At 40.2% G+C, this 15866-nt stretch overlaps 1 protein-coding gene across 1 annotated transcript in view; it reads right to left on the reverse strand.

Annotated features, from left to right (window-relative positions):
* The window catches only part of LOC144066788 (semaphorin-4B-like), a 73250-nt gene that overhangs the window by 49434 nt on the left and 7950 nt on the right, over positions 1-15866 (reverse strand). Inside the window, exon 2 of the mRNA XM_077590130.1 lies at positions 3376-3522. The gene's annotated coding sequence lies outside the window, so the exon portion shown is untranslated. The remainder of the gene's footprint in view (positions 1-3375; positions 3523-15866) is intronic.

Here is a 15866-nt window from a genome sequence, read left to right on the forward strand (position 1 = left end):
GACTTTGGTTGAAAGGATATTGAGGAACATTCCGGTTGAAATGAAGTCCCATGAGTGTGAAAAGCTATTTGATTGGCTAACGAGGCTAAGCACCATAGAAAATGGATGCATGGATGATGACTCTTTAATGCAAAGTTCATCAGCAATGTCTGTCGGCGCTGCTTTTAAAAGGTCGCCGTGGAGACATTTTGTCTCTCATGGACTGTAACGGGACTCAAAACACTGAGAAATCAATGAAGCTTCTCAGCGAGAGCACACGCTAACTTTCCGGGGCGCCGACCGTCCACATTTCCTGTTGTTTATTAGTTTTTGGACGGAGCCTAAACGTCTTACGTCGGCAGTACGGGCAAGTAATGAGTCACAACCAGAGTCGGGACAAAGTATACTTCCTTGATCAATGGAGCTTTCATAGCATTTTAATTTGAAACTGTCACGTCCGACCGGCCCGGCGGATGAGTGGTTAGCGCGTTGGCCTCACAGTGGGGGATCTGGGTTCAAATCCAGCCCGGTCCACCTGTGTGGAGTTTGCATGTTCTCCCCAGGCCTGCATGGGTTTTCTCCGGGTACTCTGGTTTCTGCCCACATTCCAAAGACATGCATGGTAGGATGATTGGACACTCTAAATTGCCCCTAGGTATGAGTGTGAGCGTGAATGGTTGTTTGTCTCCTTGTGCCCTGTGATTGGCTGGCCACCAATTCAGGGTGTCCACCGCCTATGGCCCGAAGTCAGCTGGGATAGGCTCCAGCACCCCCCGCGACCCTAATGAGGATAAAGCGGTTCATAAAATGAGATGAGATGAGACTAGCACGTCAATGCCCAAATGATCTAATACAAGAAAATCATAAAAATGTGTTTAAGTGGTTAGGTAGTATCAGAGTGGACTAGATTTAGATTTTTAGAGGGTATCCAATGGGAGTTTTGTTGGTGTCTGACTCTGCTAGATAGGAGGTGCTAGCAAGCAGTAGTTTCAGAGATTTTTTATTTATTTATTTGTTATTTTTGAGAAACTGTGATGTTGCATGTTTTGTGTGGCAGCTAGTAAGGTGTTTTTTTAGAGAGAAAGGCCCCCTTCTAATTGCATACCTGTCAACCTCTGCCGATAACTGCCCTTATAAATGATTATGATTCCCCTTACAAACCCCCAAAAAACCTTACAAACACCGTACGACGAGTCGTACGGTGTTTGTAAGGTTTTTTGGGGGTTTGTAAGGGGAATCATAATCATTTATAAGGGCAGTTATCGGCAGAGGTTGACAGGTATGTAATTGTAACAACTACATTTGGAGTAACGTGGGAGCTTTCAACTTATTTCTATCCCAGTTCTATGGCACATGTAAGAAGTTGGACGACATCCCCCAAAAAAGAAGTGTTTTGGGATTTTCTCCAAGATGGAGATGATGACGATGACGATGGTGATGATGGTGACAATCACTGGCAATAATGAGCGAGTTGAAAGACGCAGCAAAGCTAATTTGTTTGCTGGTTAATTGAAGAACAGCACGCTGATTATTCCATGTGTAGATTGGAGTGCGTCTGCCGCAGCAGCTGGATTAAACTTCCCACTAGATTGACTTGATAGCTCTTTGAAATGATAGATATTCTCACTCGGAGAAATCTATGATAACCACATCCAGTGGGGGAGATCATCTTAAATGGGACATGTAGTATTATTGGGAAAATGTATTTTTCGTTGCTTGTATATAAATAGACGGGTTTCTACATCTTTTGTTATCTGAACATTTTTTGGAAAATTTGTGAGCCATTCTATACTGTAGAACAGGGGTGTCAGACTCGGGTTGGTTCGCGGGCCGCGTTAACGTCAACTCGATTTCATGTGGGCCGGACCATATATATAATATTTAGATTTTTTTAAATAAATGGATTAAAAGAACTGGATTAAAAGCCCTGAATATTCAGTTTTTTTTATAGATCTAAAACAAAGTATATTTTAGCTTTTTTTAAAATATATTTTTAGATTTTACAAAATGATTTTTGAACTAAAAACACAGAAAAAATGGATTAAAAAAATTACAATTATTGATTTAAAAGGGGGAAAATCAGGAAATTTTATATTCATCTATACTCCATTTTAATTTGATCCTAAAACAGAAAGTCGGCACTCATGATTTACTTTCCTGGGCCAAACACACTGATGCGGCGGGCCAGATTTGGCCCCCGGGCCGCCACTTTGACACGTGCTTTAGACCGATATTGAGTTTTGTTGGCTAGCAAATAAGCAGTGTTTACAAATTTACTGACATTTCTTGGATGTGGCAACCTGGCCTGGCTTAAGAAAAAGAATCATTCATCATTCTTGATCTGCAGGCTATTTTGACAAAGTCTCTAAACAAATAAATTAGCCGCTACAAATTGACTTTGATGGTTCTCAAGTCAGTCAGAAGTGATTAAACGATCGCTGCCGGCCCTCTTAGTCAAAATGAATTGGATGGCTATCAATGTTTATGGCAGTCAATGAGTTAGAAGAGTTAACCAAATCATAGCAGAATTATATATACAAAAAAACCTGGAATTTTCAGTTCTTTTAACATTTGGGTTGGTGTTAATATAATAATAAAAGCCCCTAGAATGCGGATAGGAACCATAAAAAGTTGTGCACCCCTAAAATCCAAATTCAATCCAGGACTATAAAGTAGCCCACAAATTAAGAATAATAACAAATTAAAAACATAGGGAAAAAAATACAGCTAAATTTCTCGAACAAGACAAAAATCAAAATAAAAAGATGAGGTTAAAAGACAAATTCTTCTCGCGAGGCTTACAACGGCTAATATCACGCCAGGGAAAAAAAGTATCAAGTGAAATCAAAGAAAATCCACCCAATTCCACTCCTGTGGGACTCCGAGATCCTGATAAAATAAGCCGTTTTCCCTTTTCAAATCCCACCGAGCCTTGCAGTGAATGGGCTCTGTGGACTTGAGGGAACAGAAACGTCCATGCATATGTCCCCCACACCCCCCGCACACATCCACACCCTCCACCTAATGACAGTATCAGCTCATTATTTGTAGCCAATGTATCTTCATGGCGCAGCTGACCGGGAGTCACGGCAACAACAACAAAAACTCCATCACCGCACTCCTCATTGGGGAACTTATGGCATCTACGCCAATCTTTAGCTGTCGTGATCTCCCGACAAGGTGACCGACATCCTTCCTAGATAGCGTCAGTGCGACTTTACGGCGCGCACGAGGCGGTGCGCCGCATGTCCGCTCACTTGGGCTATCTCGAGTAACCCTACCAGCATCTCAGCCTACTTCATTAACAACGAACTATGACAAAGTCAAAGCATCCTTCATCCTTGCATCCGACCGCTTGTCACGGGTCAAAAAAGAAGAAAAAAAGGAGGGACTCACCATGCGGTCAGGTGGAGTGAGCCGAGGTTGCGGTGGCGACGGAATCCCCCTCCTCCTCCTCCTCCTCCTCTTCCTCTTCCTCGTACCGGTGTGTAAAGTGAGCTTGTGTGTGTGTGTGTGTGCTGATCCAGCAGATGCAGACTGGAGCTACCAATAGAAAGAGGCAAAAGGGAAGGAGAGGGTGTGTGAGAGACGGCAGAGGAGGGGTCTGCTAGCATTACATCATAGGCGAAGGGGAACGCTTGTGTTCTGCAGGAGGGTGGGGGAAGGTGTGTGTGCATATATGTGTGTGTGTGTTTGTGTGTGTCCTTGTATATTTTCTGCAGGATGATTAAACATGCTCATGATGCACCTGCACAGAGCTGTGATTAACAAGCATTCAGAAGGAGACGGTAAATAAGAGGAGCTTTTCATCATTTAATAGTGGAGTGAAGTGACGAGCAGATGGACATTGGCCAAAAACGCCCTTTTCAAAGCTCATAATGGCTTTCTCGTCAGGCTCAATATGAAGTGATGGACATTTGAGGAAGGAAGGCGGCGACGTTTTGCAAGTGAGGATTGGATATTGTGCGCTCACCTGTTAGTGGGGCTGAAAAGCAACAGTGTGAGGGGGGAGGGGGTGGGTTGAATTGGGGTGGAGAGTAAAACAATGACAGCTCAGGGTCATCCCGGCGCATCGGTACAGACGCTGCCCGTTTGACACCGGAGCGAGACGGCGGCCGTGCGGGGAACACACAGATAAGGAAGGCTTTTTTTCTCCCGCCCGATTGAACTTAAATGGCGGTTGTACGCCAGGCCTCACATCAAGGACGGGATGTGGAGCAAGTTGGGAGATGTTCAAGCTAACGTCGGGGAGATAACCAGAGCGGATCTTCGCCAAGGCTTTTTAGAGGCTGGCGTCCATTGATCCATTTTCGATTTCGTGTGAGGATGGGGAGGATTGCGACAAGATGGAAATTCCATGCAGGAAGAAGGCCAGATTTGAAAGTTGGAACCTGCAAATTTGGAGGCAGGCAGGCTGCCATCTGAAGCACATACCTGTCAACCTCTGCCGATAACTGCCCTTATAAATGATTATGATTCCCCTTACAAACCCCCAAAAACCTTACAAACACCGTACGACGAGTCGTACGGTGTTTGTAAGGTTTTTTGGGGGGTTGTAAGGGGAATCATAATCATTTATAAGGGCAGTTATCGGCAGAGGTTGACAGGTATGCATTTGTATCTTAATTCACTAATTTGTTCTCATTTAAATTTTGCAGCATGTTGCCTTTTAAATCCCACTTTTACACAATATTGGGTTCTATGTCTACAAGACAATACAAAGTTTTAGTTGTTGACTTTTAGATTTATTTCTACTCTTTTTGTTCTTCATTTCAGAGCAATATAACATCGTAAACAACATGGTCAAACACTTTTGATCGTGAATGAGTTAACTTAAGACTTAATTGGGGTTTTAACTTTTGGCTACAAAGGTTTTTTTATGCAAAGGTTTTCAAGACTGCTAATAAAGCGAGAATGCTGTAACTTTGTTTTAAAACATGATTTCTCCGTTTGATGATTAGCCCTTTCAATGACATTTTTAAATGGTGACAAAAATCAAAAGCTGACTATCTTTCCAAACTTGCCCTTAACGATGTCAAAAGACGATCTGTCCAATTTCTGTTGTCTTTATAAGACTGTCAGAACATCTTTACTCTGATGAGCGCCACCATGAGGTGCCTTGAAATATTCATCCGAGATGAAATCAATGTGGCAAAGCAAAGCTGCCTTTATGTAGACATATTGATGCTGTGATGTATCAATATTCTTTCCACCATGATCCATTGCTGTATTAAAATCTTCAGCCACCTTTTCTTCCTGCATCATACTTCAAAGTCAGAATTGAAAATGAGCATTCAAATCGCATCAATAACCACGAGAGGCACAGCCAAACTGGTTGCTGAAAGTATTCCCTATAGGAATACACAGCTTTTTTGAATCTCCTTATGTACTTTCAAGTAATGAATACATTTTGTCTAATGTCTTCATGTCATCCATCATGAGAAATGCTGACCGTGCATGCGTCATCGTTATGGCAGGGATGTGTAAACTTTTTTCTCCGAGGACCGCTTAAAAAAAAAATCAAATGCCATTGATGCTGGTAGACGTCCAATTTATTTGGATTGGGAGGGCTGAGAGCGATCGATGGAGTCCAAATTGGATTGGACGTCTATTGCCGTCAATGGCAATGAGATAGGATGACTCAGTAACAATTTTCCAATGTGAAATGGATTTTTATGTCTGTATAACTGTCAATGGAAGTGAATGAGTGAAGGGCTACAAGCAACAAAGTAATCCAAAGGTATAAGGAAATTACAAAATATTGATAGTTATATTTACACTACTGAAAAAAATCTTCATATTTGATATTTTTCTTATTTCCTGCGGGTCAATAAAAACCGAGCAGCGGGCCGTAGTTGGACCGCAGACCATAGTTTTGATTAGTTCAAGGGTGTCAAACTCGGGTTTGTTCACGGGCCGCAATAACATCAACTCGATTTCATGTGGGCCGGATCATTTTAGATATAATATTTAGATATTTTTTATTAAATTGGATTATAAGAACTGGATCAAAATCCCTAAATATTCAGTTTTTTATAGATCTAAAAAACTGTTTATTTGAACTTTTTTTCTTAGTAAGGTAAAACATCTAAGTCATTTGTTTTTCATTTCAAATGGAAACTATTTTTTTTAAATTATATTCAATATTTAAGTGGAAAACCGAAAATATTTTTATATATTTATTTTTAGATTTTACAAAATGCTTTTTGACCTAAGAACAGCAAAAGAAAAAAATGGATAAAAATTGCAATTATTGATTTAAAAGGGGCAAAATCAGGAAATATAATATACATCTATAAACTTCATTTGAATTTGATCCTAAAATAGAAAGTTGGCACTCATGATTTACTTACTCGGGCCACACAAAATGATGCGGCGGGCCAGATTTGGCCCCCGGGCCGCCACTTTGACACCCGTGGATTTGGTGGTTATTTTGAAATAGCAATTAAAATCTTTTGACACATTTGATTAATGAGTAATTTATTAATTTGACTAATTTAGCGATATTCTGGCAGTGATCATTCAAATTCCCATTTAAAAAGAGATTGGACATTTAGCAGGTAAAGCTAATTTAAAATAGAGCCCTTACTGGTTATGCTGTATGGACTTGACTTCCTGTTTACGATCAATTCCTTGCAGAAAAATTGCAGCCTAAACAAATCGAAGGTGTAATGGGCGCCGGTGTAATGGATGTTAATAATTTAGAGCGTTCCATTGTCTCAAACTTGACAGGTGCCTATTTATTATGTCAAGCCAGTCGGAAGTAGAGGCGCACGAGGGAGGCATTGTCAAAGCCTGAACATCATCGTGTCGGCCTTTTTCAAAATGGCACGAGCACGTGAACACATATGCTAGCGGCCAAAACCTTAAATGAAAACATAAACAGCACGCCGTCACTGTTTATCTTCCCGATTCCAGTAAAGCCGCGGCATAACAAAACAGAGCCGCGTTGGGAAGGCGCCGCTTACAAAGTCAACAAGGAATGCTGGGTAATTAACAGACATGATGTAAAGTTCATTTGTCACAAGATAACGTTTTGTTTTGAGGGCTAAACAGGAATTCCACTGCAAAGAGATTTTCCAATGATGAAGTTTTAACAAAAGCATGAGTGTCATCTTTGTGTTTTTTGCCTTGAATTTAGAAACATTTTCCTAAATGAATTGACCGTTTAACTTAGAATAAATAATGTACCAGGACTGAAAACAAACAAGTATAGTATCTTAACCTTCAAAATGGAGCGTAACAGTGATTTGAAAGTCTCTTTTCAATCCACCCTGTGAATAATTTCACACTATTTCAAGTGTAACCACATTCAATAAGCTGCAGAATTGTTATTTAATATCGTCGGAATAAAAGAAATGACCCAGCCATCCTTTACTGGATATCATAAAACACACACACACACACACACACACACACACACACACACACACACACACACACACACACACGCACATACACACACACGCACGCACACAAACGTGACCGCCCGCGAGCTTCATTCCTTCACATTGTGCCTTTCCAGTTAAGGCGACGGGCGCCCAAGCAGTACTATTTATAGTGAAATTCAATTTGTCTTAAAAATATATTTATCCATTTCTCCTTCAAGAGGGAGTGTCTTCATGCATAAAGGTGTCGCCACTCATCCCTATCAGCTCTTTTCACCACTGTTCTCTGTTGCCGTGGCAACCTTACGGCCAGCTGGGCCTGTCTCTCTCTTCGGGGACACAAGGATGACTTGTGTGCTCGCAGCTGGAGGACTTTTCTAGGAAAAAGGTGCATGCGCTTTCCTCAAAAAAGTCAAGATGAAAAGTTTATTTATTTATTTATTTAAAATCACATAGAGAAGGGGTGTCAAACTCATTTTTTGCCGCGGGCCACGTGGTAGTTTCGATTACATCCGGAGGGCCGTTACGTCTTCCAACTAGGCTGCCAAAATTAATCGATTAATAAATTGACAGCTTTTTCGATCGTGCTAATCCAGGGGTGTCAGACTCGGGTTGGTTCGCGGGCCGCGTTAACGTCAACTCGATTTCATGTGGGCCGGACCATTTTAGATATAATATTTAGATATATTTTTTTTATAAATGGATTAAAAAAACTGGATTAAAGGCCCTGAATATTCAGTTTTTTTATAGATCTAAAACAATGTTTATTTTAGCTTTTTTTAAATATATTTTTAGATTTTACAAAAAGATTTTTGAACTAAAAACACAGGAAAAAATGGACTAAAAAAATTACAATTATTGATTTAAAAGGGGGAAAAACAGGAAATTCAATATACATCTATACTCTTCATTTTAATTTGATCCTAAAACAGAAAGTCGGCACTCATGATGCGGTTGGCCAGATTTGGCCCCCGGGCCGCCACTTTGACACGTGTGCTAATCGATAGATCATTTTTGGACATTCAAATTAGTACAAATTGTTTGCAATTATTGATTTAAAATGAGGAAACACAGGAAATAATCTACAATCTTCAATTGAATTTCATCATAAAACAGAAAGTTGGCACACATCATTTACTTTCCCGGACCACACAAAATGATGCGGCGGGCCAGATTTGGCCCGCGGGCCGCCACTTTGACACAAGTGCGTACCCTAATTGGTTGCAATTCTATAGTCTGATATCAAACTACTACTTCTAAAACATAAGCCAAACTCAACAATGTTTACTTTATTTGGGATTTTATTTTATTATCTTGTCATTTGAGTTCGAATGGGCTGATTGATTGGCAACGTAATCGAGAACTTTGTATATCTTTTGTGTTTCCGAAAACCCTTCGTGTGGTTTTGAGTAGACACAATGTATCGCCATAAAGCAAAGCACTTTTGATTGCGCAAAGCTTCCCACAAAACAGGATTTCCCCTGCTTTTGTCATGTGACATAGAGGAAACAAACGGTTCTATGCTGCTAATGCTGCTAATGCTTAATGAGCCCTTTCACTGTGGTCACTTCCAATTCATAAAAGCATTCATTAGAATTCAAATTTGCATACAATTAGCCTAGCATGCATGCTATTGGGATGTGAGAGGCAACCAGAGTACCCGGACAAAACCTATACAAACCCTAGGGAGAATATGCAAACTACGCACAGGAAGGTCCAGACCTGGGATCGCATCCTCAATCTTAGAACTATGAGGTCGACGCACAAACCACTCAACCACCTGGCCACTGAAATTATTTTTATTTATTATACTAATACCCCTTTCCAAATAAATCTGGACAACACTATTACTACAACTGGATATCAAGTGGAAGCCTCAAGTTTGAGAACCCTGTCCTATATGACTGCAATAAAAATAACAAATTCTGCATGAAAAGTTTTAACATGCTGTTCCCTAAAAGTGAAGTCTTTGCTGATCCCATTTTTGGGCGGATCTATTAAAATCGGATCCGTCTTATAAAGTGACTCAGAAGGAAGACTTTGGAAAAGAAAGTTAAGCAGACGTGAACATACTTATGGCAAGCAGCTGGTCATTGACATTGCTCCCCGCGGAGTTGAGTTAATGCACAGATCAGTGTGTTAATAGCAAAATTCCCCAAGGTCCTTTGGGACATATTTCTCAACTTTGGATGGAGCCAAGAGAGGTTAATTGTTTGCTGACTCCAGTAAACTGCTCACAAGTCTAGTGTCAAGTTCACACATAATTCTTACTTATTAAATACAGTTAAAGTCAATAATCTGACTTAAAAAGTTAAACGGGAGGCCGAGATATTCCGGACATTTTTGTGTTGTTTCAAGGTTTGAGTTGGACGAGTTGTCAGCCAATCAAAGAGCTCATGGACAAAACATCCGTTTTCCAGGAGCCCATCCCTGATTCATAAAAGAGTGAGGCGGACGGACGTGTTAACCACTTGGTCACCGTGCCGTCATTATTTCTGGCAACTTAAGCCACCATGATTCATTCCTTAATGGCAGCTAAATGGTTAGCAATTGAATTAACAACTCTTTAATAGTCGATAAATCATTTAGAGACCAAAGAAAATTGTCCTGGAACATGAAGCCGACCAACAATAATATACTTTCGGTGACCACGCAAAATGACACAGCGGCCCGGTCTGCGAGGTTGAGAATTAGCAAGTTCCTCCATAACGGCCAATATCTGTACACAATACAGTGGTACCTCGAGATACGAGATTAATATGTTCCGGGACTGAACTCGTATGTCGATATTCTCGTAACTCGAACGAACGTTTTCCATTGAAATGAACTAAAAACAAATTAATTTGTTCCAACCCTCTGAAAAAACACCAAAAACAGGATATTGGATTGGATTTTTTTTTATTTCTTCTAATTCGCCATCTCCTAACAAAGTAACACATAACTAGTGGTTTAATATTACTAAAAGGTGTTTAATAGAACTCAAATTTGACAGATTTCGCGGAGGGTAGAGAGAGAGAGAGAGGGACATAGAGGGGGGCGGGGGGACTTTTAGCACCGGTGAATCATAATATAACAAACAAATTTAAATAAACTTGGATTACAATGCAGACACACTCAAAAATAAGTTTAATCTAACCTTAGACTAAACTTAATTCTAATTTAGTTTTACATTTTTATACATTTCTCTCGGCCGGGTTGGCTCTGTTTGCCCCGCCTCCACACTGACTTTCAGTCAATATCGAGGGTTGTTTGAGTTTGTATTCCCTTCAAAATATTCCGCAAATGATGCACACAAATGTCCTCACAATAAGATAACGCACGACCAATTGTCAACGAGAAGTAGTCTTGTAGTATTAGAGATCACTCCGCCAACGGGAGCTAACAGGCTAAGGGGGGAAAAAAACACTGAAAAAATGCAACGCTCCGCCCAGTGCTCGCAGAGACATTACAAAGAGAGAGTTGCGAGCCAGTGCCCCTGATGTTCTTATGAGCAGCCAACGAGAAGTAATATATACTCGTAGCGATCGCTCCGCCATTCGCACTGAGTGACGGAAAAAAACGCAACGCTCCGCCCAGTGCTCGTAGATATCTGTTATACACGAAAGAGATTGGGGCAAAAAAGACAGTGCGCTACAATGATAAACAGCCTCTCATGTCTTGGCCACCTGGCTTTCTCGTAGCTCGAATTTTTTCTCGTATCTAGAGATAATTATTTGCTCGAATTTTTTCTCGTATCTAGAGATAATTATTTGCTCGAAATTTTACTCGTATCTCGAAATGCTCGTATGTCGGGGTACCACTGTACTTTGCTAAACCTTTGAAAAGTGACATGTCATCAGGCTACTTAAAAAGCATATTGTTCGGTGTAATTTATCAAGATCCAGTTGCACGTTTAAGAGCAGAAGAGGACATTAAGTTGATAAAAGTCGAGCGAAAAAAACTTACTGCACCTTCATGGTGTGATTTAATGGAGTGGCATCTCTACCTTCAAGATTTCTTCTTAGAAACAAATGTATAGTGTCTTTGGTTGGTGGATTTTTTTTTCCCATGCTTGATTTAGTTGAAATGGTTCAAGGATCATTTGGTCTTAACTAGATAATCATCCTTAGTTTAAAGACAGGGAGACTCTGAGTTGTCAGAGCAGGGACAAATAAGGACTTGTCTCGCAGAGATCCTTGACTGTGGTCGAGGTCACGTGCGGGACATTTTGTTTTGTTGACATTGGCCTTGACAGACAAAATCACTGGCGTAACTTAAGGAGATACTGTTAAAGAAAAAAAGAAAAAACACTGGAATATGATGATCTTTATCGTCCTAACCCGTTTCACGCTCTCCCGTCAGTTTTGAAAACAAGATTGACGGAATGATCCTCAATTCCAAAGACGTGACCCATACCTTATAAGGGATTTTGGCTCACTCGTGAATGTCTGGGTGTCAAAAGTGTGGCCTGCGAGCCTGAGGTGGCCTGCTAGGTGGTCCGATCCGGGCCGCAGGGTTGCACTTTGTAGCTCATTCATACTGTACGTAGAGAATTAAATGCTTTCATTTTTTGACAAAGGGACTGCAAAACCAGAAGTTTGAGTTGTGTGATCAATTGCACTTTTATTCAATTTCCTATTCGCAATCACATTCGTTCATTTGCCCCCTGCCATCGAACCAGCGCCTACAATGGCAGCCAATGACTAAATAAGGAAACTTAAAATGTCGCCAAACCAACAAGAGGTCACCTGGAAATTACCCCAAATCAGCAGGACCCAACAAACGATCAAGAAGCATCCTGGAAAGTCCCGCAAAATCAGTCGGAAATTATCCAAAATTTACCAAACGTGACCTGAGGTACCCTAAAATGGAAGTGGAAAAATAATAGTGACACAAAATGAACTCATAGATGTCCAATTTACTTAAACTGACTGCGTATGCTCATCTTTCATTTGTATTGACAGTGTTTACCTAGATCTACCACGTCTTGTGTCTGTCCTGCTACTGCAACCAATACATTTCCCAAATACGGGATGAAATAAAGTTCTAACGTAACCTAACCTAAAACAAAATGGACGTCTCGCACCATCAATGGCAGCAAGTAAGTCAACATTCCGGACAAAAATACACTTGTCCGGCCCACACAAGACCTAATTGGCATGAATGTGGCCCGCCAACCTCACAGAGATTGACACCCCTAGTCTAAAGGCAATTAGCTCAAGTATTGCCCATGACGACAGAAAACCCACTGCCTCACAAACACACCCAAAAAACCCTGTTAATTACAGTATTTTTCCGACAAATTGCACCTGAGTATTAATTGCACAAGCCGAAAAGGCGCAGAAGCGACAGCAGAGAATAATTTCTTCCTAGTCCAATAACAAGCGAAGGTCTACAATCCATCCAGTCTTTTCGGTCGGGTGACAGCAAACGGATGAGCGTGTCAAGCAGCCAGCGCAGCCGACAGTGGGCCACCTGGATCAGTCAGACGCTTCCGCAAATCCGCCGGCCTGTCACACAATCGTGGCGCTGTTCCCCGCCTGAAAAGTGTGTCCAGCCAGCCGATTAATCAGCTCTGCAGCCAGTCATCCACGAGAGCGATTATATGCCGGGCACATAAGGGAAATGAGCAAAACGCTGATGGAAGGTGTTTGCTTGCTGGGGGCTACATTCGCAGACAAGGGAAATCCCACCAGACTAGATTTGGTTTGCAGCAGAATCCTCCAAAGTCAAGTTAGCCAAAAGTTGGGCAATTGGGTGTTGAACCGTCATGTGTGGCGCTTGATTGATTTCCACGTGTATGGAATATTCATATTGTTATTAGGGTTTTAGGATTAAGACAGCCTTTCCTGCCTAACCTGACTTTTTGACCTCAAATTGAAAGACGTGGGAAAACTACAGTCCTGCGGTTGCTTGTATTTCAAGTGTGTGGAGGAAGAGCAAATGTCAGCGAAGCCACTTTGGGACTAGTTAAATGTTAGAGGCATTAAACTCCCAAGAAGCAATAAGACTTGTCATGCACTGGCAGAAGTCCATTGACGCCATTGCGGCAGGGATGGACCGGATGCTCTTGCTTTACAGTAAGTGGGATCTCAAGGGGAGGCAGCGCCAAACAATGGAAAACTAATTCAATTGTTCCAGGTACAAAAAAAAAGTGCCAATACTTTTATTTTTTTAGCACTATAGACAATGTTCCAAGTTAACGTTTTAACGTTATTAAGATAAGGTACAAATTCTTACAATTAGATTAGATAACGTTATTCATCCCGTATTTGGGAAATTTCCCTGTCACAGTAGCAAGAGGGCGAGAATACAGACACAGGAAAATACATTATAGACATAAATAAATAGGTGTATATATATATATATATATATATATATATATATATATATATATATATATATATATATATATAAATTTATTACAATGTGATTTTTTTAAGTGATAATTTTATATGATCTTTCCATCAATTCATTGATTGTAATAAAATTATTTATATTTTCCCCACTGCCCATTGCACAATACTGCAGTCAACACTAATACTACAATTGCAATGGGGGCCACTAAATATTTTCCTGTGGGCTGCGAGTGGTTTTGGCGCACAGGTTTGAGACCCGTTTTTGTGCATGGAAGTTTTGAAACGAGTACTGAACTTTATCGATATCCTTTATTATCGATCTTGTGTGGATTTTTCATGGCCTTCTAGTACCTGCGTGTTTTTTTGGCGGGTACTTAGTTTTCCTTGAACGTCCCAAAAACAAACACGGCAGACTGATCGAAGATGCTAAACTCTAAGTATGTGTTTAATAAGGGAGTGTGAACTGTTGTTTGTCCATTTGTACTCTGCAATTGGATGGCAACCAGTTCTGGGATAGGCTCCTGCACACCCACAATTCTAATAAGGATAAGCCATTCGCAGAATTAGTGGGTGGATGGATGTCGCACAGTGGGATCAGACCCAATCACATGTCACAATATTCATTTCTGGTGCTGTGGTTATCCTCATCATGCTGTACATAAGGATGTTTTGAAGTCAAAATTGTACTTGGCTTTCGAGTTATTCGCCATTGAGGTTACACCATCTGCAATTGTGTATCCCAACAAATAGCGAGGATTTGGCGTGGGTCGAACTGCGGATTATTATTAATGCATTGGATCGATTGTCCATGATGTCAGCCTTTTTTAGGAGTCTCATGTTGATGAAGTCAATGTGCTGCGGGCTAAATCGAGAGAAAATTCTGGCTCGTGGCATGCTGCGTGCATCATCGCTTGACTTACTACCCAATGGGTGGGGTGTTATTTACCCTGATTCACTGGCCACAGCATCAGGCTGAATTGCACTGCAACAATTACGATACAAAAGATGTAGTCAAAAAAAAAGAAAAACTGATTTTTTTTTTTTTACAAGTAATGATATATTATGAATTACAACTACAGTTGTCAAACTTTGACTGCGTTTTTTTAAAGGCTGGAATAATAAAAACAAACACCATCAAAAAAGATAATTATCATATAGCATTCTTGTAAAAGCAGGGTTTTTTTCTCCTAATTCAGCTTCTGTATTTGTATGACTACAATATAGGCCAAATGAGGTTGCACAAAGGAGCACATGGCATCATTAATGACACTTTACATTCAGGCCACGCACTGCTCGTCCTCCCTTCGGGGAGGTGCAGGCTGCATATAGGAGGAGATGCAGGAAAGACACGGGTGTTTGGGGTTCAATTTTTACACACCTACACATCATTTTCCATATTTTTTCATCAATAATAAAACAAAACCCCACTGCTCCAGCAATGTTCTCCTTTACTGTTATTTCCCTGCAGGCACAGCTGCAATCATAAATGTGTTTATTTCACCTGATGTCCTGTGCCATCTGTATTTAAAAACATTATATATATATATATATATATATATATATATATATATATATATATATATATATATATATATATATATATATATATATATATATATATATATATATATTTAAATTTCAGTGGCCACGAAAGATTTTTTTTTTTTTTTGGATCATGACTAATGCAAAAAAACAAAAAGTAGTTCACAGTCTAATTGTGCATACTATGATTGCTACGATACCAACAGGTAGTAGCCCAAAATAGCCTAAAATTAACAGGAAGTGAAATGGTATCAACACATAATATATGTATGTTAAAATCTCAGTGGCCATGAAAGAAAGATTTTTTTTGTATAATGACTAATGCAAAAAAAAAGTTAAGTCTAATTGTGCATACTATGATTGCTACGATACCAACAGGTAGTAGCCCAAAATAGCCTAAAATTAACAGGAAGTGAACTGGTATCAGGAAGGATACTAAAATGCTGTTAAATAAACTGTATGTGACCTAATGTCGATAGGAAGTAACCTTAAAATGCCCCCAAAATTAACAGAAAGTGGGAGTGTCCTAACATCAATAGGAAGAGGTCCAATAACAACTGTAAGTGACCCGATATCAACAAAAAGTGATCCTGAAAAGCCCTAAAATGAACAGGAATTA

The sequence above is a fragment of the Stigmatopora argus genome, chromosome 2, assembly GCF_051989625.1.
Source record: "Stigmatopora argus isolate UIUO_Sarg chromosome 2, RoL_Sarg_1.0, whole genome shotgun sequence".
NCBI classification, from domain to species: domain Eukaryota; kingdom Metazoa; phylum Chordata; class Actinopteri; order Syngnathiformes; family Syngnathidae; genus Stigmatopora; species Stigmatopora argus.